Genomic DNA, 19948 nt, shown 5'->3' with positions numbered 1-19948 from the left:
AGATTTCCTCTTTTCCCTCTCTCTAACAACACCCAAAGGAACCAAGAGTGCATACTGTTAGTACTTCCTTTTGTTTCATTTTTTTCACCTCGATTTGCAAATGGAACGAACAATGAGCATACCCCTTCAGCCTCCGACTTACGGAAATCTGATCACTGTTCTCAGCATTGATGGTGGTGGGATAAGAGGGCTTATCCCCGGAACTGTTCTTAATTTTCTAGAGTCCGAGCTTCAGGTGAGTACCCTCGTGATGACTTTTATCATATCCGTTATTAGTACATTTCACCAATTTTGTTAGCGAATTCACATGCTTCAGAATCTTTAGAGATTTTTGCCTAGCAAGAAAGTTTTTATCAATTATAGTGAACAAAACAAAATTCAATGGGTTTATTATGCATTTAATGATTTGCATGTAGTTCTCGTGATGCACGCATGCTAGTAAAAGGTTTTATACATGCATGTTCTAAGCATACTTTAAAAGGACTGGACTGTTTTCTGCATATATAAGATACATGCAACCAATTTTTAGTAACCCAGATATGATACATCAATCTCCACCTAAAAAATTTTTATGAATTTTGCAGAAACTAGATGGCAAAGACACAAGAATTGTAGACTACTTTGATGTTATTTCTGGAACAAGCACTAGCGGCCTCTTTACTGTCATGCTAACTGAAAGGGCTAGTAAGAACACCTGGAGGGGGGCGAATAGGTGTTAAAAGAAATTTTTGCAAGACTTAATGAAAATAAATCGCCTTTAGAAGATAATAGACTGAAGATGTAATCAGTTATAAGCAGATGTATAAAGTTACAAATTAAAGTAAGAAGTTCAGGGAAAGAGAATAGAAACACAAAGTTTTATAGTAGTTCGGCTTAGATCAAGCCTCGTGTCCGCTCTCCCGCACTAATAGCCCACTGGCTAGAATTCACTATGAACCAAAAGAGATTTTACAGTCTCACGTTCTTAACTTCACAGTGTAGAAACTCTACTACACTCCTCCAAAGTCCAACAAGTGTTTGATCTCTCTTTTGAGTACAAGTTAAGTTCAACGATTGAAATAGCAAAGAACTAAGAGCTTCAGGTTTTGGAATTTTTCTTTCACGCACATACTCGAACAACTTAAGAGTCTTCCTTATATACTCCTCCATGCCTCTACAACCATTGGCACTTTCCAAATGAGTTCTTCCAATCTACCCGTTGGACAGAATCATCAAGTAGATCTCGAGTCGTTTAAGGAATGTGATGATAGCCCATCAATCATGTTTGCCCATACAATCAGGATCTTGGTTTCCATAAGTAGAACATTCCAAGTATACTTCGCCTTTCAAGAGATCTGATTATCCAAATTGATTCCAATAAGAATAATTAATCACAATGTGTTATCTCCAGCCGTAAGATCTTCCACAAACCATACGAACCGAATCCTTAAAGATAAACTCGCATCTGGATAAGTCTTCTCTCGTCGGTCTGGAATCTGTCAGTGTGGTCACACTTTGAGATTAAAGTCTAACAATCTTCAGATTTTGACGGGAGAGTCTGGAGTCCTTCAAACTATAACACTTGAGTCTACATGTCTTCAGACTAGACTTTTTGGAAAGGTTTTGTCAGCTTCAAAACAATTAAGGAGTTTTCTCTAACACTAACCACTCCCAATGGAAACAACCGCCCTGTATTCGCCGCAAAAGACATCAAAGACTTCCACCTCAATCACTGCCCTAAAATCTTCCCCTAAGACAGGTAAAGAAAAAGCATGAAGGAGTTGCTAATCTTTCTTCATCGTTTATGTCACACCCTGATCCTCAAGCGTGCGCCCATCCCTCACTGGTCGATTAACTAGCGACGTCCTAGGACGCATCGCTGACCCTATTCATTTTAATACGTATGCGGAAGCAGATATAAAATCCCCAGACAATAAAATAATGGAATAAGAAGGTATGGCCAATTTTCACGAAATACATTTTTTATAAACACACAGGTCTATACATAAAAGTTTACAAAAGGGATCAGCTCCCTACAAAAGAGAATTGTCATATGACTAACTAGCCAGACAAGATCGCCGATTCTCCGGGCTTCACCTCTTAAACTTCGAGGCTTCCGGTCCTTCACCAACACCATCTAAGGACCTAAAAATGGTTATACAATAACCAGTGAGACAATATCTAAGCAAGTTCTACCTCACTAAGACCCGATTAGGAAGCCAATATGCCCTAAGGGCTGCCTAAGTACAACATGGGTCAGAGGACTCACCTTGACCTCAGTTCCATCCTACAAATCAATATCATTTATAGATGCCTCAAATCACATCAACTAATCAATTCATAACATTAGATCAAATCATTGATCAATCGGCCTAGTCGATTACATGTCACCATGACCTTCTCTTGGTCGGTCCATTCAATACTATCTATAAGTCCACCCATAATAGGACTACTCGCTCTAAGCTGATAAATAGATAATATAGCTCTTGCTAAACTGATAAACAGTGTATTGCTCTCGCTAAGCTGACATATCGCCCTCAGGCTAATATAGCACACTAATAATGCTCTCTCTCTCTCTCTCTCTCTCTCTCTCTCTCTCTCTCTCTCTCTCTCTCTCTCTCTCTAAGCTGATAATATTGCTCTTACTAAACTTATTATATTGCTATCGTCCATTACAAGATACCATCTCGACCATTCAATCAATTTATCATTTTTATCATACCCGATAAAAATAACTGTATGTGGGTACACGGTCGGCCTTAGCCAAAATATCATAATTTTACTTTTGAACATCCCACCATTTCCAGCAGTCCCAAAACATATTTTTGGCACTGTAGACCGATGCCCGGTAATTTTCCCATTAATTACCAAAATTAATTAATTTAGGAATAAAATCCTAAAATCACAATTAAATCAATTTAGCACAAACTAGAGCTCAAATAAATAAACAGATCACACCATGATAACGAGCATAAAATTCCGATCACTGGCTATTAAATCCAACTTAGGTCCGTAATGCCTAATTGGATGCCGAAACGAACCAGAAAAATTTCAAGATTCGTTCAATAAATACTAGAACATTTTTACTTGTTAATTGCACTAACTAACCACCTAACATGCATCAACAAATAATTAAATTCACTAATCAAATATAATCTAACCACCTAATCCATCTTAGTCTAAACTAAACAACCCCTAAGCATGATTAACTTACTAAGCGAGAATTAGTGAGTTAAACTCACTTGTTTGGCGATCAAATCGGTTCAAATCGCCGAGGATGCAATGAGGCTCACTTCTCTCCAAGGCGGGCCTAACTTCCGGGGTCAGAAACAACCTCAAAACGGGCCAACAAGTTGCTGGAAACCCACTAAACTTGGCCTCTGTTCGGTTCTGGATGGGGCGGCTTCAGTGGCTGTTTGAGCGAGACAAGGCCGACGGAGGAGACAGACAAGTTGCAGCAGCTCCACGACGGCTTAGTGGGTGGCAAAGCAGCTCCGGTGACAGCTAGTTGCGACCGGCTCGAGAAATGTCCAGGGCACCACGCCTGGGCGAAACAACAGCCAGGAACGACGATGGCGTGTGCAATAGGGCGAGGCGCGATGGCGTGCGGTGGTGGCATGCGGCTAAACCGGCAAGCTTCGGCAGTGGCTTGACAGCAAGGCAGCTTCTAGTTCGGCTTTTTGAGCTTCAAGGCAGCAAGAAGAATGAAGAAGGAGAGGCTACCGACCGGTAGGGATAAGGAGGGGGCATGGGGGCCACCAAGCCTTAGTTTCTCCTCATTTGTCCCCCAAGACCATTCCCATCCACAGCTACATCCCTTGGCCTCAAAAATCAGCCACCCATGCTCCATCTACAACCTTTAAAATGGTCCAAAAGCTATAGGAAAGAGGGAGCTGCAAATTTCAAGCATTTTCCCTCCGATTGACACTTATTCTTGCTTAATTCAACACAAGCCAGCCTCAATGAATCCTGTTGTCGAGTCCTCGACCAAATCGATATTTTTCCTCACCGATATAGCCCACTTGCTTCCCAATTTTGTGATAAAAAACGATCCCTGCCTTTTTTTGAACAAAAACGGCCCTAGAACGACTCTTTCCCAAAAAGTCTCGGGTTGTAGAAAAATATTTTAAGACTGAGTCGATGCTCTTAGAATTAATTATGACATGACAGAACTTTCAATTTCTGAAATTGGACTCAAATTCACAATCAATTTCAATATTGCGTGTTTTTAGCATGACCTAGGCTACCGGGTACGTTTCAGAAATTTTAAGTGCAAATGACTCGTGGTCGATTTTTTTCGAGCCACAATGAACCCACTCAACACATTGGCGACTCTCGGTTGTCGTGAAAATCTCGAGGATTCAAATATGGACATAAGGTACCAAAACGATAGAAAAATCAGTCTAATGCCAGCCAACGAGAATTTTTCAATTTAGTGGTGTCACCCATGATTAGCCACACATCTCAGTCAAACTGACCTATCTCTGATCTCAATTCAATTTTAAAACTGTGCCGTAATGGCCTCTAAAGATGAGCACGGTTGAATAGTCGATTCTTGGTCAAATTCTCAGGTCTATCGCATTAAAATTCCCTAATTATCTCGAGAGTGATCAGCTTTGAGAACAGCCATATAGGCGCGTCGATGAAATGCCCGATTTATTTAATTGAAAACATGACTGAAAATCTATGATGTCACAATTTAATTATCTCTTAACTCATCGAAATTTATAAATGTCCTTAAAACTATGCAGTTGCCCTTTCAAACCGGTCACGAAGATGATTAAAGACATGGCGGGACCCAAATACGATGGAAAATACCTTCACGAGGTCGTGAGGGAGGAGCTTGGAGACCAAAGATTGCACCAAACATTGACAAATGTCGTGATACCGACGTTCGATTTCAACAGCCTTCAGCCAACTATTTTCTCTAGCTACCAAGTCATTCATCTCTTCATCATCTTCTTGAAATTTATTTATGGTTTTAAGGATATACAGACCATGAACTCTTACAAGGATAACCAACATTATTCTCTTCAAAATTATCACCAGGTGAAGAAAGATCCGAGTGTGGATGCGTTGCTCTTAGACATATGTATTTCGCCCTTGGCTGCTCCAACTTATCTCCCAACCCATAAGTTTGAAACCAAGGACTCCACAGGCAAAGTGAGAGAATTCAACCTCATTGATGGGAGCGGAGCCGCAAATAATCCGGTAATATAATCGTATTGGCCTCCTTATAGATGAAATCTCAATAATTGCTCGCCACATAGCTTGATTGGTTCAGTCTAAAACTCTGCAACAAAATGACTTGAATACCGAGAGTTTGTTCTCTAATAAGATGAGACAAAAACTAATTATATGTGATATTCCCATAGACATTGGTTGCGATGGGAGAGGTGTGACCAAGACAATCATGGGAGGGAGTTCAGACTTCTTCGCTATAAAGCCAATAATTTACCAAAGGTTCTTGGTTATCTCGCTCGGAACAGGTACTAGCAAGGTTGAGGATGAAATGACTAGTAAGAGCACCTAGAGGGGGTGAATATGTGTAAAAATAGATTCTGTAAAATGTAGTGAAAACCTTTATTTTCAACCTGAGTCTGAATAACAACACACTTTTGAAACTAAGTCTGAAGAACAACAAACTTTGAGCGAGTTTAGACTTTAATAGTTAAATAGAACTACGAACAAAATAAAGGAGTTCAGGGAAAGAGAATAAGAACACAAGGTTTATAGTGATTCCGCTTAGATTAAGCCTACGTCCACTCTCCCACGCTAACAGCCTTCTAGCTGGATTCCACCATGCAATCAACAAGAGACTACAACTTTGAGTGCAAACACTTAGTACTAGATCACATTATCTCACTAAGTCACTATTTTGGTATTTCTCTCATGATCACAAACGTTTAAGCTCACTAAAGACAAGTGTATGCTCGAAGTTCGCTCAGACTTTGAAATTATAAATTCTACGCTCCGTCTCTTACTTGTTCATCAGTCCTTGATCTCCTTAAATACTCATCCACTTCCAAACTAGCCGTTGGACAATATCTTGAGGATCGTCTTCCAATCTACCCATTAAACAGATTTGTATCTAAAAGATTTGGTAGTCATTGAGTGACAAAAGTAGAATCCCAAATTGATTCCGATTGCCCATACAAACATAATCTTGGTTTCCATAAGTAAAGCTTCTTCGTATAGAAAGTTCTTGTCTTCAAGATCCAAATGTCAATCAATTAAATTGAGTCAATCAAATCAATCTTGATGTAGAATCCAAACAAGATCACTAGCCGTTATATGATTGGGGCTTGTGTAACGATCTGTCAAGTTGTTTCGTTCTAAATCTGCTTCATTCTATCTGAAGTAGAGTTTGAGTACAATAGACTTTACAATCTAAGTCTGAATGCAATAGACTTTACAATCTGAACGTTAGTCTAAACATAATCTACTTCTGAACAGATTTAGCTTTAGATTTGAACATAATCTAAATAAGTTCAGCTTCAGCATAGAGTTTGTTTTCTAGTTCTTCATTCACGTTCAATCTGGAATTTGTCAGAGTGGGCAGACTTCTGATGTAGAACAGACCTTGACACTAAAGTCTGGCAATCTTCAAAATAGATTTTGGACATATGTTACGTTCAGTCTTCTAGTAGTCTTCCAAGTATAGACTTTGACAATATCCTTTACATGTTCTATCATCTGCATAGTCTATTACTCAACCATTAAACACATTAGTAGCCTTTGATTGATTTTGTCATCTTCAAAATATCATAAGGGATTTCCCTAATAATCTCCCCCTTTTTGATGATGACAAAACAATCTCTGAATATGCATATGTGTAATCACACTTTCTAAAATATTGATAAATCAATCATCAAAATTTTAGATTTTCAAAAAATGTGATTTGAATCAAAAGACAGCAAATAGATTGAGCATAACAATATATAGAAAAATAATTGCAACTCAATAATATAATATCAACCAATCAACACATATGCATATTTATATTCTCTCCCCCTTTTTGTCATAATCAAAAAGCTATAAAAGTATCACGTAGAGAATATAAAAAGATAACATATATGTCTTGCATGAAACATAATTTCCAAAAATCAGCTTTTATAAAGTAAATCTAATATTAAAGATATGCAATAGCTCACTTTGATCATATCTAATAGTAAATATCCAATAAAAATCACGGATTCATTATAAAATTCACTTGACCCATTTTGTCATAATAAAATGATAATATCAATAAGAAATTTGTTAATGACAAAAGGTAATAAAAGATGCACTAACCGGATTTTGTAGAACTTAACAAGTTCTAACACATTTACCTTTTCCTTCCTTCAATAATAATCAAAATCATGATCGATTCAAAAATATTTTTCCATAATTGATCAAGGCTCCCTCTCAATTTGTTGCCTTTTTTAGGTGATCACGATTCTTTCCTTTCTCTTGGATTCGCTTTCTCCCCCTGTCATCATGACAATATTTGCGAATAGCACTAATTGTGGCTTGTGCACATTGAGCAAAATATTTTTTCCATTATTTTCTTTGTAGCAACAATATTTGCAATGATCACTTACATTTTGAAATTCAAGGCAAAAATTTATTTTCTTCAATCAAGTTATTCTTGAATTCAACCTGCATAAACTTAACGAACTTTTTGCACAAATAAGCTGTAATAATATCCGCATAATATATAATGTCATTTCTTCAAATAAATAAATTGGATAGCATATATAAAATTAAATTTAGAACTACTCAACCTTTCATACGACACATTAAGGATTTCCTTAACAATTTGCAAAAACTTTGCACAAGGAAGGGAATCTTTAAGCCTCCAGAAGATAGTATAGAATCTCCATAATTTTCAGATCAAGCTTTCCAAAATCTATATGGAAGATTCTTTTGTCACCTGCAAATTCTTATATAATGGATAACAATCCTTGCAAAAATATCACGTAATACCTTCTTCTGATTTGTGAATCAAAACTTGCTAGATATAAGATATCTTCTAAGAATATAGCAAGAATATCCAAGAATATGCAATAATATCTTCCAAGATCAAAGGGATTTCCTTAAGCATAAATCTCAAAAATGTATTATTGATGCATTTCGCAAAAAGAAAGTAGATATTTTTATCACGTGCCAAATCAAGCAATTTAAAAAGAAATGCAATGCCTTATGTTTATGACAAAACATATTTGCAATATAATAAACAATCATCCAAAATTATGATAAATGCACGTAGAGATTTGCAAGGCAAGAAAAAAAATATTCTCTTACCCAAGGTATATGTTTGCAATATACCATTGATTAAAAAAAAATAATTACCAATCTTCGCATGAGATACCTTTTTGCTTGCACCTACATAAACTCGCAATCATTCTTTCCTTATAGAATTTCCTGCAATGCATTCATTTCCTTTTTGGTATCCATCAATTTGGATCCTTCCATTTCGTTAGAGCAAAATAGAAAATCTTCAAGAATAATCAAATATTCTTTCTAAACTCATCATAACAAAGTATTTAAGAAAAGAATATTATGCACAATAAAATCAGGGAGAATGAAATCCTTGAGTATTTAGTAATATCTTGCATAAAAAATTAATATCACGTAAAACAGAATTCTATTTGGCAAAATATGATAAAATCTGATAGTATAAAATCAAAATGAACTTAATTGTCTCTGAGCAAGATATCAAAAATAATCACACGATTTTTTCTTCAAATCATAGAATACGGTCATAATAAAATCTAAATCAATCAAGGATATGTCGAATATGAGAATTATGTGTCCAAATCAAATTAAAAAATTTACCTTCCTTACCAAATTCTCTTTCTTCTTTCTTCTTTATATCCTACAAAAACAACTCACATTTTCTTTGGTACCCATTTTTTCTTGGATCCATGAGAGTTAGTAGAATATGATATTTTTACCAAATCTTTTTTAACAGATCTCCAGACTTTAGGACATTCTTTCTCAAAGTGTTCCGAATCTCCACAATTTGAACACTTGAGGACATTTCGACCAACAGGTTTTGTAAAGATTTTTTGAAAATGCTTCTTATACGCAAGTCTATGAGGTTTTTGTCTAAGTCTCTCCTTGACTATAGGAAAATCTATTAGAGAATCACTTTCCTTTTTAAAACCAAGTCCCAACTTATTATAGTAAGGTACTTGTATGGAAAGAATATGCTCTAATGTTTTTGAACCATTTGAAAATCTTGTCGAAATATTTGAAAATTCTTTCTTCAAAGAATCATCTTCTTTAACAAGTAAATCTCGACTTTCTTTTGTTTGTAGAAAATCTTTTTGCAAAATTTCAAAATTTTCTTTTTGAGAAAGATCCTATTGCCTAAGCCGAGAATTCTCTTTTTTAAGTTCGGAGATCATTTTAAGAGAAGATTTGATATTTAAGCAAAGCTCATTTATATACTTTGAAACTTTGATAGGAATTTTTGAATGACTTATCTCGATTTCCTCATCGGATTCTGAGTCTGTGTCTGAGTCAAACTCTTATTCTGAGTCAGTGTCTGAGTCAAACTCTGATTCTGAATGTGCCATCAAACATATATTTTCTTGCTTGTCATCTTCTTTCATGGTTCTTTTCTGCCCATTCTACTTGTATTGTCTTCTTTCACCGAATTTTTTTCCTTGTCTACTCAGCTTTTTCAATTTCTTGATCATAAAAGCAAGTTCTTCGTCGTCCATGTTATTTTCTGAGTCTATATCATCATAATTAGCATTAAATATTAAAGCGATGGACTTCTTACCTTTGGGATCTTCATCAACGATTTGTTTCACTTCGTAGGATTGAAGAGTGCCAATCAATTCATCAACGGAGAGTGGCATAATCCTCTGAGTCTCCCAGATTGAGGTCTTAACATGGTTCCAATCTTTTGAGAGACCTCCCAAGAGTTTGTTGACCTTCATTGGGGAATAAATTGGTTGACCTTGATATGCTAAACCATTTACAATTTCTATAAAACGGCTGAACATATCTCCAATCGACTCTCTTTGCTTCATCTTGAAGGATTCATATTTGCCAAGCAGAAAATTTATTTTTGTCTCCTTTACACGATCAGTTCCCTCATAAGTGACATGAAGTCTATCCCAGACTTCCTTAGCTGTTTCACATGAAGAAATTCGGTTATATTCAGCAGGAGACAAAGCACAATATAAAGAATAAATGGTTTTTGCATCAAGAGCTTATCTTTTGGACATCTCCGTCCGAGACATAGGAGCAGGAGGTTTGGTTTCTTTGTCTTTGCCATTCTTATTTGATGTAGACGCAGCAGTGGGATTGATTCCTTTTTCCACAACATCCCATTGCAAGGGATCTCTAGATCTTAGAAATGCTTTCATTTTGTTCTTCCACACGTTGTATTTTTTTCCATCAAAATATGGTGGTTTGGTGTTGCTTTGGCCTTCAACCAAACCCGGAGCCAACATACTAACCATAGATCTTTAACTCAGAAGTAAAAACACTTCAATTAAATGAGTACACAAGCTCCGATATTAATTGAAAAGGCTAGTAAGAGCACCTAGAGGGGGGATGAATAGGTGTAAAAACAGATTTTGTAAAATGCAGTGAAAACCTTTATTTTTAACTTGAGTCTAAATAACAACACACTTTTGAAACTGAGTCTGAAGAACAACAGACTTTGAGCGAGTTCAGACTTTAACAGTTAAATAGAACTACGAACAAAATAAAGAAGTTCAGGGAAAGAGAATAAGAACACAAGGTTTATAGTGGTTCGGCTTAGATCAAGCCTACGTCCACTCTCCCACGCTAACAGCCTTTTAGCTGGATTCCATTATGCAATCAACAAGAGATTACAATTTTGAGTGCAAACACTTAGTACTAGATCATACTATCTCACGATCACAAACGTTTAAGCTCACCAATGACAAGTGTATGCTCGAAGTTCGCTCAGACTTTGGAATTATAAATTCTACGCTCCGTCTCTTACTTGCTCATCGGTCCTTGATTTCCTTAAATACTCATCCACTTCCAAACTAGCCGTTGGACAGTATCTTGAGGATCGTCTTCAAATCTACCCATTAGACAGATCTGTATCTAGAAGATTTGGTAGCCGTTGAGTGACAAAAGTAGAATCCCAAATTGATTCCGATCGCCCATACAAACAGAATCTTAGTTTCCATAAGTAGAGCTTCTCCGTATAGAAAGTTCTTGTCTTCAAGATCCAAATGTCAATCAATTAGATTGAGTCAATCAAATCAATCTTGATGTAGAATCCAAATAAGATCACTAGCCATTATATGATTGGGGCTTGTGTTACGATTTGTCGAGTTGTTTCGTTTTAAATCTGCTTCGTTCTGAATCTGTCAGGTTCTGTCTGAAGTAGAGTCTGAGTACAATAGACTTTACAATCTGAGTCTGAGTGTAATAAACTTTACAATCTGAACGTCAGTCTAAACATAGTTTGTTTCTGAACAGATTTAGCTTTAACGTCTAAACATAGTCTAAATAAGTTCAGCTTCAGCATAGAGTCTGTCTTCTAGTTCTTCATTCACGTTCAATCTAGAATTTGTCAGAGTGGGCAGACTTCTGATGTAAAACAGACATTAACACTAAAGTCTGGCAATCTTCAAAATAGACTTTGGACATATGTTATGTTCAGTTTTCTGGTAGTCTTCCAAGTATAGACTTTGACAATATCCTTTACATGTTCTATCATCTGCATAGTCTATTACTCAACCATTAAACACGTTAGTAGCCTTTGATTTATTTTGTCATCTTCAAAACATCATAAGGGATTTCCCTAACAAATGGGAAATACACAGCACATGAAGCGGCCAAGTGGGGAGTGCTGGGTAGGTTGACCATCGGTGGTTCCCCGTTGATTGACGTCTTCAGTCAAGCTAGCGCGGACATGGTCGACTTCCACCTCTCCGCCGTGTTTCAAGCCCTAAACCTCCAAGACAATTATTTTAGGATCCAGGTATCTACAGTTATTCGTATGAAAGATTCCCCAGACGAAAATTACTGATCATCACATCTTCATGGCTTGATTTTTCAGGATGATACATTGAGTGGTGTTTTGTCATTCGTGGATGTGGCCATGAAAAAGAACCTAAACGACCTGGTCAAAACTGGTGAAGCATTGTTGAAGAAGCCCGTTTCTATGGTTAACTTGGAGAGCGGGGTGTGCGACCCCACGTCCAACGAGGAGACCAACGAAGAGGCTTTGAGAAGGTAAATGCACTCGAAATCATGAATAATCAATTTCAGGATAAGAAAGACTTAACGATTTTGCTACTTTTTGTATTTTTAGGTTGGTTTGACTAATATAGCTTGCTCATGTGTGTGTGTGTGTGTGTGTGTGTGTGTGTGTGTGTGTGTGTGTGTGTACTGCAAGTTTGCTAAATTACTATCCCAAGAGAGATGGCTTCGCCTTGCAAGGTCGCCTCATGGACATGCCAATGTAAGACGCGGAAGCACAACCCAAGATCTCCAAAACTAGAAATAAGAATACATATGTAATTATGTAAAAAGATTTACATACCTGATTTGGACCCCCGTTCTTGATGCGGAATAGCGATAATCAAAACTCAAGAACTTCTTCTCTATTGCCCTCTGTATCACTACCTCAATAAGATAATAAGATGGCCCCCTTACCTTTTAGCGCTAAGTAAACACTCCTTTGTGAGGATAATTGTAATAATTATAATATAATGAGAAATTTGGGCATTATTTATAGAGTTTCTAACCAGACTCTCTCATTACGGGCCAAATTCAACTCCGCCCATACTAGTCAGTCTTATATAAGACTAATTAAGAAACATTTTATCTCATTTTAGACCCACCCCATAAAACAGTAAAATACAATATCAATTAATGTAGCCCACACTAGAAAAACTCTTACATTCTCCCACTTTGACTATATTAATTGAAATTGTATTGTATTGTATTGTATGTGTGCACCTTGGTCTAGAAATAATTCTTAATAGTCAATCATATCCCATAAAGTCTCAAATACCAAACCATGACGGTAACTGCACGTATACACACAAAATCTTCCATAATCACAAGTGTTTTTTGAAAGGGCTAGTATAAACACCTAGAGGGGGTGAATAGGTGTGAAAACAGCTTTTTAAAAAAAATTGCAGTGAAAATGTTTTACTTTTAAACTAAGTCTGATGAACTACAGACTTTGCAGAAGGATTCAGACTTTAACAACTATTTTAAAGCACAGAGATATATCGCAGTAAATAAAATAAAGAAGTTCAAGGAAGAGAAAATGAACACAAGATTTATAATGGTTCGGCTTAGATCAAGCCTATGTCCACGCTCCATGCTGACAACCTTCTGGTTGGTTTCCACTATGAATCGAAGGAGAATGTTACAGCCTTGTGATCTCGACTTTTCAGTGAAGAGATTATATTGCTCTCACAAAGTCACTCTCTAAAATTTCTCTCTTTCGAATACAAGTTTAAGCACTAAATGATGAAGGACGAGTGATTCTTGGAAGCTTCAAACTTTGGAATTCTGCTTTCACGCTCTCTATCAAATGACTTAAAAACCTCCTTAAATGCTCCTCCATGCATTGTCAACCGTTGGCACTTTCTAGAGGAATTCTTCTAATCAACCCATTGGACAAAATCAATCAAGGAGATCTCGAGCCGTTTGAAAATTGAGATGAAAGTCCGTCAATCCTGGTCACCCATACAATCAGGTTTTGGTTTCCATAAGTAAATTTTTTCCAAATAAGCTTGCCTTCCAAAATGATTTGCTACTTCGAAATTGATTTCAATAAAGATAACCAATATGATAGGTGATATTTCCAACCATAAAGCCTAATATATCCTGTACATACTAAAGCCTTGAAGGAAGAAAAATAATCCCGAATCTGATTAAGTCTCCATTCTTCACTTGCATTCAATCTGGAACTTGTCAGAGTGTTCTGATGTAAGATAGACTTTGAAAGACTTACATAGAAGTCTGGTATCCTTCAGAATCAAAGTTTTGTCAGTTTCAAAATCTGATAGGAGTTTCCTCCAACAATTTTAATTTTATTGATATGGATTCATTATGGTAGTGTGTTAAATGAATAAAAACCCTTATAGAGATATCAAATTTATTAGTCACCATTCTCTTACCTTAAGTGTCACAAAAACATGTACCACTAGATAATGTCTTTATGATTTCAATAAACTCACATATGTCTTGTCTTTATAGTTAACATTTATTTATGTGTAACAAGAAATATATTAAGGCTAATAACCGGATGCCCTCAGCCTTCACTCAAGGTTTATACAATATCTTGAGATTATCAATATGCATTCAACATAATGACAATACATCCAAAAATATTTTATTAAATGCAAAAGTTAATACATATCAAATCGTTACTAAATGTAACAAACACAAAATGTAATCTTTATTAGAGTAAAACTGAAAACAGCTCCCACTAAATGCGGCATCTCATGATACTCCTAAGCCCATATAAATGACATGCCGTTCAAGAACAAAAGAGCAAAGTCCTTTAGTTAGTGAACTGTAATTATGCTCTATTATAATGTCACAATTTTGTACCGTTCCTCTATGATCAAAAATTTGACCGCCATGTGTTTAGATCCCTTGGGACTTCTGTTGTTAATAAACAACACTATGGAGTTATTGTCTCAATACAGCCGTATGAGTCTATCTATCCATAAAGTTAAATACGATCAACTCCCTAATGAGATTCTAAAGCCTAATAGGCTGAGTAACAGCCTAAAAAACATGTTACAAACTTTGCTTACATGGTAGAAGATGACATAGATGTCTATTTACTACACTTCCTACTAACATAAATATATATTCCATTATCGATTTCATGTCATCCTAATAGCAAGCAAAGTTTACATCCAATATCCTACTAGCTGTAAGATTTGTACATGTCTGTAAATTAGTATATAGTCTTTTGTCATTTTTTTTTATACCTCAAAAAACTTACCGGCAGTAACTCAATGATCATGTCCTAAATTTAACTAATACTACTTACAAGTCTTATTGCAATAGCGATGTTTAGTCTAGTGCAAATTTGAGCATACATGATATTTTCAAGTGCAATGACACAAGGTACACCCTTTAACTGGGTTTTCTCAATATTTAAATAAGGACAATATAACAGATTTGATCCATCACTCTTAATGATAGGAGCAATTCTTGGCTTGCATCGATGTACACTAAATATTTCCAAAATACGATCAGCAAATATCCTCTGAGGTAAAATCAATATATGGTGAGAACGATCCTTATGGACCTCAATGCAAATGACAAAAGATGCCTCAAGGTCCTCCATGTCATAATTTTTTCGATAATATTTATATTATCTCATATGGTAAGTCAAGATTACTGCTTATAAGCAAAATATCATGTATAGAGTATGAGAAAAATAAATTTCCTCCCACTGACTTGTAATACATATATATTGAATTACTTTGTTCTCAACTAAACGAAATAACAACACTATGAAACTTTAATAATATTGTTTGGAAACTTACTTAAGACCATGAATAAGACTTTTCAGTCCACACACAAGCTTACCTAAATCATCCGCTACAAAACATTCCAATTGCATTATGTACATTTCGTTATAAATGTGTCCATTTGGAAAGATAGTTTCTATTTGGCATAACTCCATATCAAAATAAGCTATTAATGTCATGTTCACTCTGAAAGAATCTTTGAAAGATACTAGAAAAAATATTTCTTCATTGTCCACCCGTCTTTCAGAGTGAAAACTTTGGCTACCAATTTGGCTTTAAACTCCATAATCTTTTTTGGAAATCCTTTTTAGTTTTGCACACCTATTTGCAACTAATTAGCTTGTGACCTTTAGGCAAGTCAAAAAGTTCCCAATCACTATAGTATTTCACATATTGCATCTCGTCTTTTATGGTATCTAATCACATACTTAATTGAGGACAAGAAACAACATTTGTATAAGTCACTAGATCAACCATGCAGTAGATATCATGGTCATGCTCTAACAATAGACTATATAATCCGATGGTATAACTGATCGTTTTTCCCCAACAAATTTATGAATAGAGCTACAACCACTTCATTATGTACCTAAGAGGCTTGAGAAACTTCATCAAAAATTGTTTGGAGAATAGTACCTTGAACCTCAACAAGCTTAGTTTATGGTATAGGAGATTCAACAATTGTCTTTATAGGTAAAGACAAAGACACAGTGACCTACACTGTACTATTATCCTTAATAGTCTGAAAATAGCTATCCTCTGTAGCTGCATCAAACTTTAGAAACTTTACTGTCAGTGATTCCATAATTCTTGTACCTTCATTAGGATCATAAAATCGATACTCCTTTAAACAATCTGGGTAAAATACTATAATTTTGAGTGGATCTGAATTCCAATGCACTTAATATTGGATTATGTAACCTTACTTCTGCAGGAAATCCCTAAATTTTAATATGATTCAAGTTAGATTTACGTCCAATCTATAACTCAAAATGAGTTAATAAAACAACTTTTGTAAGTAACGTTTTTGTATGTGAAAATGTTACTTTCAAAACATTAGTCCACAGAAGACCGAATAAATTAGTCTTACTAATCGTACTCATCATCATGTTCATTATGGTGCAATTACGCATTTCAGCCAAATCATTTTGTTCAGGATTTTTAGACATAGTAAATTAAGGGCAAAAGAACACCTCAAGTGCCAAAATTTGGCACGATAGGACACTTAAGTGCCACATTTTTTTAAAAGTGGGACGGTTGAGTGTCACCTCCGGCAAACCTGGCTAGAAATCCTACGTGGCAATTAAATATAACATTGCTCGACTACGTGATTTGTCGGAGAGCTAACTCAATTTTGATTCACCTGAAATGACGTCGTTTCTATAGTTGGCCAAAATAAAGCCCAAATTGAACACTATGAATAATGATATCTTCATGCTTGTTTCACTTAGAGACTAAAGACGGGAAGTTCTCAAAATTAGGGGGTAGAGAAGAGATGAGTCGAGCCTCTGGGCTAAATATATGGACCTGAATTATATTGATTCCAATCTTTCATAGGAGCATAACAGAGTTTCAATTACAAGTACGGAGGTGAAGAGCGGATGTTAAAATTGTTCATAGCCGTTCCCATTGCTTGGGGCATGCAACAATGTAATGGCGGGCTCTTGCATGCTTCACCTTCTCTCTCTCCCCAAGTGTTCTCAAGCCCAACACCAAACTTAAAGTCGGCACTGCATGTATTCGATGCACATGAACTCTGGATAAACATGACAAATTATTTGATTTATGACACCAAAAATCCCAAACTTGATTAAAAAATAAGAGATAAAAGAATTTGTTTGAGATGGCCCCAAGCAAGGGCCAATGACTCTCACTTAAATCTGAGGCGAGGGTCGCGCCCTCCCCTAGATTTGGGCTAAAAAGCCCTTGTTAGGGCTGATAAGGCCTCGCCCAGGGGCCGTGGCAACAACTATCAATGAGGGCTTATTCCTTTTCTTTTACTTGGTTTAGAAAATATATATATCCTTTTTTAAATTTATTTAACATAATTTAAGCAAATTTTGAAAAAGAAAATAATAGAAATTACAATATAGGAGAAAGAAAAAAAAAACACCACATCAGTATGTTTCTTTTATCAAGTTGGATGGAGTTAATGGAGAGACTTCATTACACTTTTTGAAAGTTTTATGACTCAATTACATTTTCTTAATTAGTTTTAAGACTTTCAGTGCACCAATCCCAAAATTAGGAAGTAAAAAAAAAAAGGTGATGGAAGATCTCTCTCTCTCTCAAGAATAAGTTGAAACTTTCTTTCAAAACTTGAGTACCTATAGTGGCTTGTCTGGTCAAGAAGGGAATGTATTTAGTAAAATATCCATAAGTCATAAAGGGATAAGATTTATTAACCAAAGTTAAAGTAACGATGACTTGGGGTTAAAGAAACTAGGTGGAGAATGCAAGGTTTGTGTTCAAGTTTAAAAAGCTACAAGTGGCATAAACCTATGGTTCCAAATTGGACATTTTGATAAGTTACTAAAATGTCTAGTTTATAGTATATAAACAAGGAAATCGGTGTTCATTCTAAAAACTGATATATTAGAAAAAAAAAATTGAACCCACTATTACATTTAGCGAAAAATATCAAACACTATGAAAACCACATCTCAATAAATTCCTAATCTGAAATTATCCGATGCACACTTTCGAAGCATTACGGTCTCTGTTAACAATCGCTATGGTGATACGTCAATCACCATCACTATATAAAATTAAATTTCTGCACCAATACTAGTTAATTCAATCCTGATGAAACCGGTTTTTAGAAAACAACAAACACAAAAATACATTTTGGATATTGCACCCACTACAAAGTTAATAATCCAACTAATACTCCACACACGACATTTGTTATATTTATATCCTACATATAAATAACTAGGGTTAATACCTTGAAAAACCCCAAACTGATACACCTGTGACAAATTTACCCCAAACTATTTTTTTTTTACCACCAAAAACCCCAAACTGGTGTACCTTTGACAAATTTACCCTAAACGGGTACACTTCTGACAAATTTACCCTTTGTTAGTTTTAGTTAAATTTTCTTGTTAAATTATAAAGTTAAATGACACGTGACAATTGATCGGTATACCAATTTGGGATTTTATACTCTATTTGTCACAATTTACAATTTTTGTGAATTTTTTTGTGGTATTAATCTAATTTAGCGGATGGTATATTAGTCACAAATTTACCAGTTTGGGGTTTTTTGTGGTCGAATAAATTAGTTTGGAGTAAATTTGTCATAAATGTACCAGTTTAGGGTTTTTTATAGTTAGTCGGGGTAAATTTGTCACAGGTGTACTAGTTTGGGATTTTTCATGGTCAAAAAAATAGTTTTGGGTAAATTTGTCACAAGTGTACCAGTTTGGGGTTTTTCAAGGTATTAACCCAAATAACTAATGTAAGAAATTCTGGATATCACAATTATGATTGACACTGATTAACTAAGCATCAAGATGATTGGAGAAAGCCATTCATCGATTACTTTATTAAAAAAAAAAACACAATACAATAGATAAAAAAATATAATAAAAAAACAAGCATTGAAATACTTTTTTGCTTGGGGATAAGTTACACAAATGGACTGTTGAGGAAGTATTATCAAAATGTTTAAACAAACATGAATTGATGTTGGCAATGGCAAAAGTACATAAAGATATTTGTGGTGCAAATCAAGCAGGTATAAGAATTGGTTATTTCATTGATATGGCTTTTTTGGCCTATGATAAACCAAGATTGTGTAGATTGTGCCAAAAGATGCAAATTGTGTCAAGTGCATGGACCAATTTAGCATGTTCCAGCATCAATGTTAAATCCCTTAGTTAAGTTATGGCCATTTCAAGGTTGGTTATGAATATAATCAGTAAGATATATCTTCCATCAACTAAGATACGTAGTTTTATCTTGGCTCCTACCAATACTATTGCAAAATGGGTTGAGGCAGCTTCTTATAAGAATATCAAAACAGTGAAGGAGTTCATAGAAGAGAACATAATCCGCCGGTTTGGTATTTCCTAAACAATTACCACCGATCAAAGAATTGTTTTTTTTTTTTTAATGTCAGAACTGATCAAAAAATTGTGTTCACTAGGAAATGTGTAGATTTTCCAAGGTCTAGAGGAATAAAAATTATCAATTCTACACCTTATTGTGCTCAGGCTAATGGACAAAGCCGAAGCTTCTAATAATGTTATAATTAATCCTACTAAGAAACACCTCAATGTAATTCGACCTTATCCACCGTTTTGTGTGCATGTAGGACGTCGAAGAGGCCTAGTACTTATATGAGCCATTGTATGTTGGCGTGCGGTCGAGAAGCTGTCTTTCCCTTCGAAGTTAGGGTTCAATTCTTAGGAGTTAAATTGCAAAGTGATGTTTTAAAGAAGGATTTTATGAACGGTCAATGT

The 19948-nt window shown here is 35.5% G+C and overlaps 1 pseudogene; it reads left to right on the top strand.

The window, feature by feature from the left end:
• LOC104452933 lies at positions 1-12469 on the top strand (annotated as a pseudogene).
• Positions 12470-19948: the final 7479 nt, after the last annotated feature.

The sequence above is a fragment of the Eucalyptus grandis genome, chromosome 1 (genome assembly GCF_016545825.1).
Source record: "Eucalyptus grandis isolate ANBG69807.140 chromosome 1, ASM1654582v1, whole genome shotgun sequence".
NCBI classification, from domain to species: Eukaryota; Viridiplantae; Streptophyta; class Magnoliopsida; order Myrtales; family Myrtaceae; genus Eucalyptus; species Eucalyptus grandis.
Note: the sequence above shows the minus strand (reverse complement) of the source record. Positions and strands in the feature narration are given on the sequence as shown.